Raw genomic sequence first — 18,428 nt, forward strand, 5'->3', positions numbered from 1 at the left:
TGACCCTCACCCCAGCATTTTTGGAACTGGATAAAAGTGACTTATCTAAACATGGAAGAATATTTCTGGCACTAAAGGCCAAAGACTAAAACGCAGAGTTAAAATAAATACTTGGGGAAGGAAAGGAAGCAGTGAGGTTAAAGGTTTGATCAGATATGAAGCTCTGGGCTCACTGACTTTATTCCCCATTTGATTCTATCCGGTGTTCATCTATGCAGTGGCCAGCACAGAGACTTGCCCTGTCCTCTTCCTGCTTTTGTGTGGAAAGATAGAAGATGACAAGTGTGTTGATTTATACAGTCAAATAAAAAGAAACAAGCAAAACAAAATGAAATAAGGCAGTTTAAACTGCATAACCAGATATGAATATTTTATGTTATTTCCTGTGGCTCAGTATTTAGGTATATGTAATATCTGATTCTATCAAATAGTTAGAATGATTACCCAGTGATAGGAAAGGTTTCTAAAGTAGTGCCTTTAGTATGAATGTACTATTTTATAATGAAATAGGATCTGGGAGGACACTGAACTAGACAGGCATATGTTGTACAAGGTGTGATTGAAAAATATGTGAATATTTGTGTAAAAATTTATTAGAGTAAAAGACACATTGCCCTTGATTCTCCTCAAAATACTCCCCCTCACTTAGAATACACTTATCCCATCATTCTTGCCACTTTCTGAAGCAATTCTGGAAGTCCTCTTTTGTGAGTGTCTTCACCATGTGTGATCATTACTGCCAAGTACTATCCAACAGAAAAACAGGCTTGTAAAAACATTATAAAGTGTCCTCATCCACCTTTTTCATCTGATCTAGCACCATGCACTTCAGCTCTTCCTCAGTCAAAATGACCATGAAAGGTAAATATTTTGAATTGATTCAGGACATCGAGGCAGACAGGACAGAGTAACTAAAGACATTCACTAAAAAGAGCTTACAAAACTGCTTCAGAAAGTGGCAAAATTACTGAGATAAGTGTGATTGCAGTGAAGGTTTTTGTTTGTTGGTTTTGAAGGGGAATTAATGACAATCTGGCTTGTGCTGTAATACATTTTAAAAATTTAAACATTCATTGAATATTCTGACCACATCACACACATATCACATATTTTCTCTCTCTCTCATACATATATATACATACACACATATATCACTGATACATTCAAGTTATGGCTCAAGGTTTAGCCATCCAGTGCCTCTCAGTCCTCTCTGGTCCTGGAGGTTACTGGGAGAGTTCCTGATGGTGATAAGAGGTCTTTGTGAGAATCCTGAAAGTGCCAGTATTTGGAGGACGGTCCTGTGTTAACTGCAGTTCTCAGGATTTGCATGGCTGACTGTTCCTAATGAGAGGTCACTTCAGTGACAGGCCGAGTTCCTCTGAAGCAGGGCACTGGTTGTCCCTGGGGAAATGAAGCATGGGTTCCTTCAGCCAGACATTCAGTCTCCGTCTGATGGCTGTGGGGCAGCAGAGGAAGCCTCACTGCCCACCTCTGGCTTTTCTCCACCGTAGTGCTCAAGTATCACTGTCGCCTTGATGCGGGGAGCTTTGACCCTGAGTGCCTTGCAAGGTCGAGTGTGGCCAGATGAATTACTTCAACAACTGAATTTTCTTTCGTGAAGTCCCATGAAAATACAATTGCTCAGTGTGAGGGTCTAATAGATCACAAAGGAGTCTTTTTCTCTGACAATGAATTTTAAAAGACACTTAAAATCTCTTTTTTAAAGAGCATGTGACTATGTATATACAAACCACTTAGTGCTTTAAAAATTTACTTTAGTTTTGGAAATAAAGTACAGGAGATATTTAGCATTCTTGGGAAATGGGAGATTGTAGGATTGTTCCACGTCTCAAACTGAGATATACAGTAGTCCTCCCTTATCTGTGGTTTCGCTTTCTGAGATTTCAGTTACCTCTAGTTAGCTCTGGTTTGAAAATGCGAAATAGAAAATTTCACAAAGATATAATTTATACCTTTCAAACTGTGGACCCATCTGGGTACTGGGATGAATTGTTCTGCTCTCCTGCTCCATCCAGCTTGGGCAGTGAATCATCCCATTATCCAGCATATCTACCAGGTATACCAGGATAGGCACTTCATGCCGGTTATCAGGTCCACTGTCATGGTATCACTGTGCTTCTGATCAAGGAGCCCATCATCACTGTCCCTACACGCAAGAGTAGTGATGTTGGCAATTTTATTATAGCATATTGTTGCAGTTATTCTATTTTATTATTGGTTATTGTTTCTAATCTCTTACTGGGTTTAACTTATAAATTAACCTTTATCGTAATTGTGTAAGTATAGGAAAAAATGTAACACATATAAGTGCTCAATACCATCTGCATACCTGATTTCAGACCTCCACTGGGGGTCTTGGAATGTTTCCTTTGGATAACAGGGAACTACTGTGTGTTATAAAACATCAGAACTGTCTTATGGGAACCACAGAACAGGCTGTTTAAAATCGAGAATTTTCCATAAAATTGAAACAAGTGTTTGCCACAATAATAGTTTAAATAATTAATATTTTGGTAGCCTTTGATCATCTTTTATTTATGTAAATCCTTTATCTAATAAAGTAAAGTAAAAAACCAAATCATTAAGAGCACTTCTACTTGAATCATACAAGGATACCCCTCAAGAGTTAGAGAAGAATCTAGAAAAATAAAGAATTTATAGTAAAACTTAGTCTTCTACTTTTTTCATTCTGCCAGAGAGTTAACAACCCAAAATGGCTTTCTAGGGGCAGAAACTAAGCTGGAGAATAATCAGCTATGCACGAAAAACATGTAATTAGAGACATAGAAGTATTGTTTATTGGCTTTCTGTGTTACTTAAGCATATCTCTTCAAGTGTATACAAATGTCTTAGAGATTATTCTTATTTGAATGAAATTTAGGGTTTAATAATTATTTAAAAATGTAAATTTTTGTGTACACAAAATCATGATTTTTTTTTTGATGTGACCTTGTTATATTTCTTGAGAAGATTTGAATGTATTCAAATGTTTGTGAGATGGTAGCAATTGGCCCTATGCTATTAAAAATGATTTGAGTTTAATATAGGAAACAGAGTAATTGGAAAAGCAAATTAAATCTTATCATCAAGTATATATTATCATAGCAAAAATTACCTTTTAGGTTGTCACTGTCAGATAATATTTATTGGGTGGGCCAATCTTTTACTTTTTTGTTTATTTCTTATTATCCAGCAGGATAATGTTAGGTATAGAAAAAGAACTGTTATATTTGACCAAACATAAATGTTTCTGGCCATCCTTTAGGTCCAGTAAATTTGAGAGCTAATTGTTAAGGCCAGTGTACTGTGCCTTGAAGTCCTATGGGGGAAAGCTTTTTTGTTGCAAAGTGGTATGATACCAAGATGATCCTTCATCCTAGTATTATTGTTGTACATTGTATAAAGAGAAGATGGGAAAAAAGTAAAAGAACCCAGAGAGAAAGAATGCACAATCACCTGGGTAGTTAATTCTTTTTTGTTGAATGCTTGTGCATAAGTTATATTTAGACTACTAAAGGAAAATGAGTTAGAAGACTTTTTAATGCAGATATCCATGGCATGTTACCTCAAGTAACATCTTTAGCAGCTTCATCACACTATACAAATATGCATTACTCTCCACAGGTTCCAAAACACCACTCAATTAGAATATATAAGCAGATATTTATTTTTATTTATTTTGTAATCTTAAATCATCCTCGTCCACATATTTCAAAACTAGGTGTGGCAAATATGAGGGCTGCATTATTCCATCTCATCACTTCATTCAAGTCTGTATTGATTTTTATTTTTAATGAGACTGTATCTGCCTTTTCTTGTTTACTTTTTTTGTCCTTTTAAAAATCATCGTAATACATGTAGATGTAGCTTTTTTTCCAGCAGAGCTTGAATACTGTGGCAGACTCCCTGGATACTACCCTAGGATTTCTGGAAGGAAAGGAGGAGTCCTTTGAAATACTTTTAAAAAATATTCGGTCTGAAATTTAAAATTTGAAGTCTGGTCATAGGAAATATAAAAATATCTATCAATATTTGAAATAATCTCTTCACTCTAAGCAATGGAGAGAATATATATGTATATAATTTTACATATGTATCAAATTTTAAATGTATTTATTATATAAATGCATGTGTAATTTGTATATAATTAATATACATATATACACACACTTTCCATATATATACACACACGCGTACTTTCCCTTGGTGTATAAATATATAAGAAAAAAAGTGAGATTTCTCTTGTGCTTAAAAGTTATGCTAATTGGATTTACTGTAATCAAACAAATATTATAGGACAAATATATACTAAGTGTTAACAACAGAGAGAAAATGAGGCATACAGATTATTGCCTTAATGGATTTATGATCTAATTTAGGAGTCTGGAAGCTACACAGAACATTTTATCATTTGACAAGATATGCATCAAAAATACAATGATAGCAGTATGTTCAACCTGCTATGCAGTACAGCTGTACAACTGTCTTATGGGACTACTTGATCTTAGCCAAAAGGCCGAGAAGCGATGTCCTATGGGGCTTGATAAAGCACAGAGGGATAATAAGAGAAAATTTCATCTAGAAATTTGCATTTTTATTTGAGATACTTCTTCTGTATTATCACAAAATCTATACAAGAACATTTAAAAACTCTACACTTTTTCTTAACTTTGTTTCTGATTAGCTATTATTTTTTTCTGGTAAATATCATATAATTAGTTGAAATAATTCATGTATTTGTTAGAGACAATTTCAGAGACTTTGAAAACCATTTAATAAATTATCTTGATATTCAGCTTTAATTATTATAATGTTAATGCTTTCAAAACTAATGCATTTTAAATCCAGTTTATATCTATCAGAATTATCACAATTTTAATCTTATATTTTTGTTATCAAAATCATACTAGATTAGCCTGGAGGAAGTCTGACTCATTTTCATGATATTCAGTCATGTAATTTATAATTCAGTTTCACAGCCATTGTGTTTGCAACAAGAAAATCTTATTAGGTAAATTTGATTTATATCTCATAGATATTTTTATGAATGCTAACTTACTAACACTAAAACAATGTAGTAAAATATATTAATATAACATATGCATATTAATTTTTAACATAAAACCAAACTGTATACCTCATTTTAAACATTTGAATTTTTTTCCCCCTAAAATTCACACCAACAATTTGAAGAATGACACACTACTTTCATGGAAGTTTTTCCAACATCATTCTAGTAATGACTCTTTTATTTAGGAAATTTCAGTTTTCTTTCTGGTTATAGTTCCAGTAAAAATGTTCCTCAGTGGTTATTTAAAGTAGGTGCTGAATTTTTTATGAAGAAGCTAGATGGCATAGCAGCTAAGAGTATGAGGCTACGGAAGCCATGATTGTAAGTATTCTTTGTGTGTGATTGTGTGTGTGTGTGTGTGTGTGTGTGTGTGTGTTACTGGAAAATGAACCCAGGGTCTTCACATTTAGCTATAGTCCTAGCACTTTTCATTATTTTTCATTTTGAGACAGGATCTGGCTTAGATGCTAAATTACTCAGATTGAGCTCAAACTTGTGATCTTCTTGCTTCACCTTCCCAAAGTGCTGGGATTGTTGAATGCCACAACATGAACAAAATCAACATGCACAAACGTAGGTTTTCTGTCATTCTCATTTGTGATTTGAGAAAAGAACAATGGGGAATGTAGAAATCATTCTACCATGGATTCAACCTCCAACCAAGTTTTAGGACTCTTTACACTTAGAAACAGAATATGTACTATTCATAAACACAAAGTATTAATGAGAATTTTGAAGGTACTGAGGCCCCCAGAATTTGTGGACAATAGACTGGATAGCAGTGAAACTGCTCTGAAGCAGAGGGGTAAGAGGTATGTTTAAGGCTGGACCTTATTAACATGATATCTCTTAGCTAGGAATGGCCCAAGGCGTTTTATGAGGAGGAAAAGCCCTGCAGAGATACGGTTTTACTAGGAAGAATATCTGTTCTGTGGTCATTGTCATAAAATTTCTTCATCAAGTTTCAGCTCCAGTTCTTAATGTTTTAGGAGGAAAGCAAAAGACTGTTTCCAGATGTTTGAAAAATAATTGTTTTTGGCAGAATGCTTAGCAAGTGAAGTTTAACGTTGGTTGTGCTCACTACTGAGGAAGTTCAGAAATTTCAACTTAAACAATGGATATGAAATGTATCCTGAAATTCAATTTCAGGTGAGTATTATGTTCTTTGTAATTTCCTCTTTTACAGGACTGGTGACATAGAAATATACTGCTCAACAAGTGGTGTGCTTCAGAGAGTTTGTTGGACACAGCAGGCAGTCTGGTTAATAAATACCCTAGCTTCTTGCTTCCACTCTGCAGAGATTGTTCACAGCCATTGACATTATTCCTAATAGCAGAAATAATGACTAGAGATTAACATGACATTAAACTACATTTTTATTCCTTATGAAACAGTACAATAATTATTTGATAGAGATAAATTTGTGTAACTTAAACCCTAAGTATATTTTTAAGATTTTATATACATGCTTACTATTATGTAATCATATTTGTGACTGGGAACAAGTTAAGGTTAATGGGTAAATTTTAAGTAATGAGTACATTAAAAATGGATTATGCATTTAGCAATATCACAGACGGATAGCTTAAATCCAAATACTGAATGCTAAATATCCTTTATGTTTTATGGGATATAATTTTGATTTGTATGATTAATTTTCACAAGTATTTCACATTTTTCAGGCAGTTTAATTTTATGAATTCATTTATCTAGTACAATGAAAAATGTAGATCATTTTCTAAAATGTAATCAGTCTTTTCAAGTAACCTCTAACTGAGGCAATTTGGTGTATTATTTATTTTCCCTAATAGACTAAGATTGAAGAAATAGACATTAGGTACCTTAGAAATATTTTAGAAACAGTCTAAGATTGAAGAAAATTACTACTCATTCATTTCGGAAAACCCAAGCTGGAAAATTAACAGCACAGCTGGAAAGGCTAATGAACTGAATATTTAAAATTCTCGCTCAAAAGTCTGTCCCTGGATCCCAGAGGTGGCTCTTTTTTGACATAATCAACCCAATCATGAAACTTCAGAACCATGTAAACATCACCCTGATGAAATAGATTTGTTCATATTGCAACCTTTGCAAGTGTTCTCAGGATTGTCTTTCACCAGCCATCATTTGCTTCTGACAAAGTGCCATTTCTTATATTCTCTTTAAAAAGATAAGTTGCTAATTGACTGGCAAGGTAGCTGGCCAGGGTTAGGACTCTGTTATTGAATTCCTATGGTGGGAGTGAAAACAAAAATACTGATGGATACCCATGTTATGCCTACAATTAACAGAGTAAACATCTTAATAGGCATAGAAGACACAAACAGATGTTCTAATTGCATGTCTGTGAGAAACTGATGTTTACTAGCTCCACTCTGGCTTGGCCTTTGAGACCTCAGGAAGTTTCCCTCCCAGGAGGGATTTCAGTGATTTATTGATTTCAGTACAATGAATATTTTAGAAACTAGCAGGATTTTTAAGAGGTTAAATACATCCTTACAAAGGTTAGCATTAATTCATGCTTGAAGGGCATGCCTACTCTGCCTTAACCAGGGCAGCCACGGTCACATTGGCCAAATTCCTGGCTAAGTGGGAGGGAAGACAGCCAGGGTAATGGAAGGGATTTCCTAATAGAGAATGTAGAAATAAAACATTAGCACAGGATATCTCCCCCCCAACCCTAAGTGGAACAAAAATGAGGGCAGTATAAATAACAGCAGACTCCTAAAAATTCCTGGTTGAAGAGACTGAGTCATCTCAATCAAAGCAGTAAAGATATTTTTTGAGCTTCTTTTTGAGACACTCAGAACCAAATAAAATTATAAGGTCCAGAAACTTAAAAGTTTTTTTTAAATGCTCAAGAAATGTTTAATTTCCTACTCACCTTCTGTACTGAATCTCCAAACCCATGCTAATTTGTAGTGATTTGGCTTTTATTTTTTAACCAGAAAGATTCTAAAACATGATTTTGTTTGTAGCCTTACTGCCATCTTTTTTCTTAGTCAGGCTCTTCGATATTAATAAAAAATATGTCCTTATTGGTGTTAATAATGATAGCCAATATTTATCTGAAGTTTACTCCATGCCAGGTACTGTTTGTTTATAATTTATCTCATTAAGAGAATGCCACTATATAAGATGTATAAGTATGAAATCATTGTCAGACTATTATTTTGTTACAAATGCAAATAATCTTTTATCTTAGGCACTCTTAAGTTTTACTCAATTATTAGTTATTTGTAGTAAGATCTGACTCTTATTTTTCTTCTTGAGATAAAAATAACTGATAAGAATTTTGTTGTGGGCCAGGCCTCCTGCATTTGTGGGCCAGGCCTCCTGCATGTGTATTTTCTGTCTTTACAGCAGTGTGGTTGCTACATATCTGAAGCTAAGATGATTTGAGTTAAAGACTTAATAGACACAAGCTAATTAAAAATTACTTTAGTTTTTGTTCATTACATGTGCAAATGATAATATTTTGGACAAATTCAGTCAAATTTTATGTGCTTCTTTTCACTTTTTAAAATGTACTACGGGGGAAAATAAGAATGAAGATATATTACGTAAAGGTATAAATCTCCAATGATGTTATATTGTATACCTAAAATGTACCAATAAAATAAATAAATAATTTAGTTACTAGAGAGTTTAAATATTAATAATCAGACAGAAGCAGTAAAATTGCTGGAAGATAAGTTAGGTAGAACTCTTGAAGACATTGGCATAGGAAAAAACTTCATGAACAAAACCTCAGCAGCACAGGAGCTAGCAGAAAGAATCAACAACTGGGATCTCATCTTATTAAAAAACTTCTGCACTGCAAAAGAAACCACCGACAGAGCTAACAGACAACCTACAACATGGGAAAAAATTTTTAGAGCTGTACCTCAGACAAAGGACTACTATCAAGAATATAGAAAGAATTGAAAAAAATCAGACCCCCCAAATTCAAAGACCCAATTAAAAAATGGGCATCTGAAATGAACAGACATTTCTCAAAGAATTAAAAGCAGCAAACAAATATATGAAAAAATGTTCAACATCACTCGTCATTCGAGAGATGCAGATGAAAACAACCCTGAGATTCCATCTCACCCCAGAAAGAATGGCTGCTATCAAGAAATCAACAAATAACAAATGCTGGTGGGGTGTGGAGAGAAAGGAACCCTTCTCCATTGTTGGTAGGAGTGCAGACTGGTGCAACCACTGTGGAAATCAGTATGGAGATACCTCAAAGAACTAGGACTGGAGGTCCCATTTGACCCAGCTATTCCCCTGCTGGGTATCTTCCCAAAAGAATTAAAAGAATCATACCACAGCAATGTATGTGCACTCATGTTCATAGATGCACAGTTTGTAATAGCTAAAGCTTGGAAACAGCCCAAGTGCCCATCAAATGGAAACAAAACCTCAGTTGCCCATGAACTAGCACAAACAATCAACAAGTGGGATCTCTTCTTATTAAAAGGCTTCTGCACAGGAAGAGAAACCACCAGCAGTGTGAAGAGACAACCCACAATGTGGGAAAAAATCTTCACCTGTTCTTCCTCAGACAAAGGTCTACTATCTCAAATCTATAAAGAACTTAAAAAGATCAGACCTCCCAAATTTAAAGACTCAATCTGAAAATGGGCATCTGAAATGAACAGACATTTCTCAGAAAAGGAAGTAGAAATAGTAAATAAATACATGAAAAAATGCTCAACATCACTAGTGATTCGAGAGATGCAAATGAAAACAACAATGAGATTCCACCTCACTCCAGAAAGAATGGCTGCTATCATGAAATCAACCAATAACAAATGCTGGCAGGGCTGTGGGGAAAGAGGAACCCTGCTCCACTGCTGGTGGGAGTGTAGACTGGTGCAACCACTGCCGAAATCAGTATGGAGATACCTCAGAGAACTAGGACTGGAAGTCCCATTTGACCCTGCTATTCCACTGCTGGGGATCTTCCCCAAAGAATTAAAGGAATCATAGCACAGTGATATATGTGCACCCATGTTCATAGCAGCACAATTTGTGATAGCTAAAACTTGGAAACAGCCCAAATGCCCATCAACTGGAGACTGGATAAAGAAAATGTGGTTTTTAAAAGAATAAAATGGAGTACTACTAAGCCATAAAAAATGAGAAATTGGAGATATTTATAGCTAAATGGATGCACATTGAGGCAATATTCTTAAGTGAAATAAACAGGACACACGTGTATAAATACTGAATAGTTTCTCTGGTGTGAGAAACTGAAAGTGTAAATGGGGACTAAAATGTATGATAGGCAATGTGAAATAGGATTTAAAGGGGCAAAGAGGAAGGAAGTGGGAGGGGTAGGGGAAAGGAAAGAAGGAAATGGAATTAATATGAGAATAAAATAGGAACAAAATCTTTATAAATAGGGAGGAATGGAGAGGTTGAAGGGAGGACTGGGCAAGGGTGAAAGATGGGAACCAAGAGCGATTATGTAAAGGTGCAAATTTCCAATGGTGAATGTCATTATATTGTATACCTAAACTGTACCAATGAGTAGAATGAATAATCGATAATGTAAAATAGGAAGAAAAGTTCCAAAGGGATAGGGGTAGTGGGAGGGGCAGGGGAAAGGAAAGAAGGGAAAGGAAAAATGATTAGAAATGGAAAAAATGGAAATAAAGTCTTTGTAAATAGGGAAGGGTGGAGGGGATGAAGGGAGGGCTAGGAATGGGGAAAAAATAAGAACCAAGATGCATCATATAAAGGTACAAGTTCCCAATGAGAAATGTAATTGTGTTGTATACCTACAATGTACCAATAAAAGAATTAAAAAAAAAAAGAAAAATTTTTTTTAATAATCAGAATTCTTTTTGTTGAACAGTATGCAGTTTTTCAAATCTTGAATTAATGTTGGACACTGCCAGCTTAATTTTATTCTTCACAGCAATTGTCTCATAGTACTTGGTTTTATCATGGCAGCTAGAAGAAATACAGTTTCACAAAGGTGTCAATTCATAAACAAAGGCATGATTTAATGTTGAAACTGTGAACTACCTTGATCTAGTAGTTTGTGTAATGTCAGGTCTATGTAGAGTATCACTATGATTGCTCATTTAAAACATTTAGCCGCACCTCTGCGCACTCTCTGAAATTCTCTGGTGTGCTTTGACCATAGTTTGGGAGCCACAAACATATATTATCAGTAACGTGACCATTTTCAATTTTCTACAGATAACATTTCTCAGAATTATAAATTCTACAAATTCTGTTACCAGAATGTGTATTTAATTCACATTTATAATCATTCCAGTTATTCACTCATTTATCCATTCAGATTTATTATCTAAAATGTGCAAAACTGAATTCTGAGTGCTGGTGATCTCTCATGGAGTTTGCATTCTAGTAAAGAAGAGGAAGAAGAAGAGGAAGAATAAAAGGAGGAAAAGAATAAACATCTTATTGTAAACAAGCAAACCACAATGGAAGAAGTAATACCATGAAGTATTGCTGAGGCATGGTTGGAGGTGATGCATTAGATGGGTGACCTGAGGAGGCCTCTCTGAAGTGACATTGGAACAGACACCTAACTCAGGGTACAGGAATAGTCAACCTGAAAAAGAATTTGAAAAGAACATTCTGGAATAAGGAACATCAAGGACCATAAAAATGGAAATAACCCAGGATGTTTAAACAATAGAAGGGGGACTGTAGGCTGATATGACACACTGAAGGAGATGGCAGGAGCCAGATCATGCAAAACTTCGTTTGCTACAGTCATCAATTTCAGTTTTTATTTTCCAAAAGTCAGGCTTAAGCTATGTAGCTTTGTGTATGACAGGCACCAAGAGAATATCTTTTCTGATTAATGTGAAAAGGCAAATGATGGGTGTTTAAAATAGACGCATGATACAGCTTTAAAAGAAGATTTTAAAGACCTGGAGAGTGAAAATCTTTACCTACACAGTGAGGCTCAGAATGGACCTAAACGAGGACTTTTTGCTCTGCCCCTCCCCTAAAATGTAACAGTTATTTGTCTAGTTCCAAACTTTTCCTGCTTTGAGGCTGGCCTTTCTTTGACCTGCAATTTCTATTCCAGGTTTAGATTAAAGTTATCATTCCTGGCCATTCAAACAACATGCTCCCTTTGGTTTCTGTTTCTACTAAATTAAAAATAATCTTTGCATGCACTTTAGTCTAGACAGCATTCATGATAACCTATTCTCTGATCAATTTGAAGTTTTATTGTTTGAGAAATAGACTTTTTTATTCCAGGAAAAGTAGATGACTACTTATTTTCTCATTTGTAATTAATCACTGTGTGTGTGGGGGGGGGGGGGCGTTTAGGAAGCTCCCTGAAGACATGGGTCAAGAATAAAGTCCTATTGTTGGGGAATTATCTTGATTCCTTGGTGGCTTCCAGACCTGCTTCCAGGGTGGCCATCTAGAGCTCAGGAGACAGAAAGACTGACAGATCAGCAAAGGTCCTTGGATTGATTGTTAGATCGATTGAAGACATATAGTAATAGCAAAGGAAAAGAGACCAGTAGACTGACAAGGGTGGAAGCCTTGTGCAAAAGAGGAATACTAAGTTACATGTTTTGTGGGTCTTCCCTCCTGACACTCTGGTTACAAGAGTTAGAATGAAAGTGTGGTAACCAAAATAATGGCCCCCAAAGATGTCATGCTCTGATTAGAACCTATGAATATGCTGTCTTGAATGGCAAAGGAACTTTTGCAGCTTTCATGTTAGGGACCTTTTGGTGGATTATCCAGGTAGGCTCAATTTAATCATACAACTGCTTAGAATTTGGAGAATATACCTGGGCACAGTGGTGCATGAATGTAATCCCAGCACTTCGAGAACTGAGGCAGAAGAATTGCAAGTTTGAGTCCTACTTGGGCAATTCTTATTTTTGTAAATCTGTCTCAAAATAAACAAATAAAAATTGCTGGGGATGTAGCTCAGTGTGAAGGCCCCAGTACCTGAAAAAGAGTTGGAGAATGTTTCCTGCCTACAGTCAGAAAGAGATGGGAGGGTAAATGGGGGGTGAGAAAGATATGATGTTGTTAACTTTGAAAATTAAGGAAAGAGGCTACCTTCTAGGAATGTGAGTAGCCTTAGAAAAGGAAAGGAAGTGGATTCTCCTCTCCTATCCTCCAGAAGGACAAGCAGCTCTGTTGACACCTGGACAAACCCAGTGAAATTCATACCAGACTCCTGACCTATAGTGTGGTAATAGAATAAGTTGGTGCTGCGTTAAGCCACTAAGTTTGTGGTAATTTGTTATGACAGAAACAGGAAAGTAACACAGGAAGAGAATCAAGGATGCTTGTTTGGCCAGTGAAAGGGGATTTAAACCAACACACACTTGCTTTATCAGAGAGATGCAGGAGCCACCGTCTGCCACAGTTGTAGCTTGCTATGAAGTTTTAGCTTTTGTCTGCATTTTGCAAGCAGAGAACATCTTGAGAATGAAATGGATTGGAGAATGCATCCAAGATATTATAGATGTCAGTTTGAGGTGGAATGATCTATACCTTATGAATATTTAATATTTGTTTAGTCTTTCCATCCCATTCTATCTAAAAGTAAGACTCATTTGTTTCTCTTTTTAAAATCCAAATTAAATTCCATAAATCTCATTTATTCAATCTGTTTTTAACATGTCTTACTGACTTAATCTCTGCTATTATTGCTATTTGAATGTTTTATGTCTACTTTCTCACCCTATTTGGATGTTGAAAGCATTACCCCCAAGGTGATATTAGGAAGTGAAGCCTTTGAGAATTGATGAGGCGTAGGAAGAAGGCTCAGAAAAGGGCTTAGTGTTCTTATATAAGATGTCAGAAGAGACCTTTCACTTTCTCCACCTGGGAGCACACAGCAAAAAGCCACTATCTAGGAACCAGAAAGTGGGCCCTCATCAAATATTAAATTTTTCCATGTCTGGTATTGGACTTTGCAGTCTCAGAACTGTGAGAAGTAATGTAATTATTTTCTAGTGTTTATGAACCACTTAGTTTATGATATTTTACTACAGCAACCTAAATGGGTTAAAAGAACTATTTATGAATTTTATCCATTCCATTTCTGCCCTGATTTTTATAATGGACCTGTAAAGCAAATACATATCAATATCCCAAGGGTGATTAGACTTATAGTTTAAATTGGAAATATCCCTAAAATCCATTTGTTAAATGCTTAGTCTCAGGCTTGAACCTACCGGTAGCTAGAGGAATCTTTAGGGATAGGAGTTTACTGAGAGGTCTTGTGGTCACTGAGGGTGTGCTCTTAAAGGAGATAATAAGATTCTCCCTCTTTCTCTCTTTTTCACTTCCCAACCCTGAGGTGAATGGTTTCACTCCTCTGTATACCCCTCCCAGTAGGATGTATTGCCCCACCATAACCCCAAGAGCAAAGCAGTCAACTGACCATGGACTGAAAGCTTGGAAATCATGAACTAAAATGAACCTTCTCTGTTTGTCATTTGGTTTTCTCAAGTATCTTGGTATAGTGAGGCACAGCTGACTAACACAGATTGGTGAGAATGAGTAGAAAAGAGAATCCTCATATACTGTTAGTTGGAATATATATTGGTGCAACCATCATGGAAAATACTATGGGGGTTACTAAAAAATTAAAAATAGATTTACTATATGATCCAGTGGTATAATCCAAAAGAATTAAAAGTGAGGATATCAACAGATATCTGCATCCTTGTATACACTGCAAAATTATTCATAAAATTCAAGACATAGAATTAACCTAAATGTCCAGCCACAGACAATCAATAAGAACACTGTGATATAAACACAATAAAGAGTATTATTCAGCCTTAAAAATAAAAGAATCTTGAAATTTGTGACAACATGAATGACCTTGAAAATATCGTGGTAGATGAGATAAGCCACAAATAGAACTATAAGACACCACGTCTATATATGATGAATCCAAAGTAATCAAATGCACAGAAGCAGAGAGTGGAATGGTGGTTTCCAGGGATTGAGGAAGGGGAAGGCAAATGGGAGATACTAGTCAAAGATGAAAAGTTTTCTTTATATAAAATTGATAAATCTTGAAGTTCTACTGCACAGAGGATTGTAGTTGACAATAATTTATATTTTAAAATACACTAAGAAGTTAGATATTATTTTAAGAGTTTTTGTTACAACATACAAAATAATAACAACAACAACAACAATAATAATAAATAAGAAGGTGGAAATTAACTCATGACAGTGACTGATAGGTTTATGGTACAGGTAGTAGTGATAGTTCATGGGTATATAACTTATCTCCAAATTCCTCAAGGTGTATACATCAAATATGTATAGTTTTTTTGTATGTCAGTCATACCTCAATAAAATTATTAGAAATAATTTTAAAGGAGATTTTTGACAGGTATAAATTGAATGTGTTATCTTTGTCTCTTCTATTGAAGATCCTCCAGGATTCTTGCTGCCTTGATATGTCTCAGTTTTGCTTTTTGGCTCTCTTCCCACCCCAAGTGGACCTGAGCAGGATGTCTTGAGAATTTTTCAGCACTTCAGGCAACACAGACTCTAAATAGATGGACAGGATTTTTTTTTGCTGCAAACCTTGTGAATTCTGTGCATACAATCTGAAAGTGAAGTCAGTGGTTTAAGTATATGAGCACATTCATAAGCTCAATCATTTGTGAACAAATTGTACCTATGAACATCTGTTTCATATAGAATGTGCAAAGAGAACAAATCACTTTTCACATCTGAGCAATCATGAACTATGAAAACTATAAGAGAAGAAAAGCCAGTTTAAAGTATTTGGCTTTTATTTCAAGTTTGAAATATTTAAAAATTAGATTGTTATGTTTTCAAAGTAATAACTGATCCAGGAGGCTGTTATCTTTCTAAGTCATTCAGAAACAAATGTGGTGTTTGAGAAAATTTTGAACTAAAAATGAATGACCAGGCCATGTTGACTATGTTTTCACAAACACCACTCATAAGTGATTGGGTTTGCCTTTGGCTTTCCTCATTTTAAAGTTGTTTATGCTGACTGGTGATGGTCTGAAAGATGGAGATTTTCCTAATACAGAAAATCAATGGCCCGCCCTTGCCCCGCTGTGATCAGCTTAGCCGGGCAGGAGCCTGCAGCTCCTCCTGGCTGTGCTGCTATCTGGTTCCACACTACAGAGGTGCAGGGGGTCATAAAGGCCTTTGTCCTGAGCTCCAGAAGATAGAGCAGAAGTGAACAACAGAAAGAAGGCCTCTCTCAGGCTCCTTGATGAAAACTGAAGCCCACTGGAAAAGTGAAGAGAATCTTTGCAATAAAGGCACACCAGACCACTGTACTTGGTAAGTTGGAGGGATCACCACCTCCCATTGGAACCTGGACTATCTTCAGGGGAAGAGCAGCTAGAACTTGCAGTAGAACCTTGCAGAGTTCAATCCTGCAGGAGGACAGGGAGCTCAACTTGGGACTTGCAGCCAGAAATCTGCCTGAATCTCACGGGTCTGCTACTGGCTTGCTGAGCCTCATTGACTTATATCTGCACACTGCTGCCCACATTGTCTATTGTGACAGGAGAGACATACCCTGAAGGAGGCCCTTCATTTTTAATTTTTATTTGTTATTTTCAAAATTATTATTTTTTTGCTCTTATTTTTAATTTTTCTTTTTTTACTCTTTTCAAATTTTTATTTTTCTCTTCTTTTTTTCTTTCTTTTTTCTTTTCTTTCACTCTCTCTCGCTCACTGTCAAACATTGTTCTTCATCTCCCTTTTTGTTCCTGTTCTGGCTCTAATTCATATTTCTTCTTTATTTTTCCTTTCTTCTCTTTTTCCTTCTCTCAATTGTCATTAGTTTTAAAGGAAAGTAAATATGGTGTCTAGCTTCCCCATTGCTGTTAGGTTGTTCTGTTCTCATCTTTATTCTTTCATTCTGTCTCTTCCTCTAGTCTTCAACAGTTTCTTAGAGTTTGTGTGATATTCCTATGTCTTTGGGCCTCACTGCTAACCTTTCCCTATCCTTCTACCTATCTATCCCTCCCTTCCCAACTCCTTCTAACCCCTCATCCCGAAGGATTAACTAGCTATATTGAAGAGTTTATTCACTATAAACATATATTGGGCTGGTCCTCAATTTTGATTTAATTGACACAGTTAAAGGTGATAGATTAATAACTACCACAAATTGTCATTTTCTAAGCTGTGTTTGATGCCATGGTGTTGCTGATTGTATCACTTGGGCTAAGGTGTTGTGATTGATCTAATCAGTTGTCCTTCCTGGTATAATGAAAATGAGATAGCCTCAGAGTCATTAGAGACTCAAAACCTAAAGACCAGCTATATCTGGAAGACACCTCTGAGAAGAAATCATTCCATAAGAGTTCTAAATACAAGCAACAAAGATACTTACAATAAGCAATTTTGAAGTACCAACCCAGGAATTAAACCAAGGACAGTATGAAAAATGAAAATGAGAAGACATTGAAGCAAGGCACAAACTCAGAATTCCACCCCACCAAAGGCAAATTCTGGGGGAACAAGGTGGAAAAGTCTGATAACCAACTGGGCATCCTGAACTGATAGCACAGGAAGTAACAAAACAGATGAATGAGGCTCTAGAAAAATTCAAAATAGAAATAATTTTCCAGATAACTACAGAGATGGTGAGCAGAGTGAAAGACATGATTAGAGGCTCTAGAACAGAAACAAATAAAAAAATAGATGAACTCAGAACCATGCTGGAAACCATGAATGCCCAGTAAAAGAAAGAAATGGAAACCATGATCGCCCAATATAAGAAAGAAATGGAATACATGAAACAGATTAAAACAGCTATATAGGAGATTAAAAACTCCATTGAGAGCCAGGGATTTAGCTCAGTAGCACAGCACCTGCCTTGCAAGTGCAAGGTCCTAAATTCAATCCCTGGTACTACAAAACAAAAACAAAAACAAAAACTCCATTGAAAGTATTCACAGCAGATTAGGGGAATGTGAAGATAGAATATCAGATATAGAAGAAAGGATTGCAGTTAGTGACCATGAAAACAGAGATTTCTTAAAAATAGTAAGAGACCACGAGAAATCAATACAGCACCTGCTAGATGATGCAAAGAAGAATAACATAAGACTGATAGGCACCCACAAAAAGCAGGAGAAAATACAATTGACATAAAAAAACCTGTTCACAGAAGTAATAGTAGAAAACTTCCCAGAGAGAGTTAGAGAATTGGACATACAGATAAGTGAGGCATATACAATGCCAACTAGTCATGATCAAAAAAACCTACATCAAGACTTAGGAATGGGGAAAAAATAAGAACCAAGATGCATTATATAAAGGTACAATTCCCAATGAGAAATGTAGTTGTGTTGT

General features: G+C 35.8%; 1 long non-coding RNA gene and 1 pseudogene across 1 annotated transcript in view; one reads left to right on the plus strand and one right to left on the minus strand.

Moving 5' to 3' along the window:
- Window positions 1–4,379: 4,379 nt before the first annotated feature.
- LOC147823396 (U2 spliceosomal RNA) lies at window positions 4,380–4,549 on the minus strand (annotated as a pseudogene).
- A 658-nt stretch (window positions 4,550–5,207) lies between these two features.
- LOC147823397 (uncharacterized) overlaps window positions 5,208–18,428 on the plus strand; it is a 196,996-nt gene continuing 183,775 nt past the window's right edge. Inside the window, exon 1 of the long non-coding RNA XR_015443900.1 lies at window positions 5,208–6,241. This is a non-coding gene — a long non-coding RNA (uncharacterized LOC147823397). The remainder of the gene's footprint in view (window positions 6,242–18,428) is intronic.

The sequence above is a fragment of the Heterocephalus glaber genome, unplaced genomic scaffold, assembly GCF_053883595.1.
Source record: "Heterocephalus glaber isolate CG9 unplaced genomic scaffold, H.glaber_assembly_v1.0 deba00001586, whole genome shotgun sequence".
Classification (NCBI taxonomy): Eukaryota; Metazoa; Chordata; class Mammalia; order Rodentia; family Bathyergidae; genus Heterocephalus; species Heterocephalus glaber.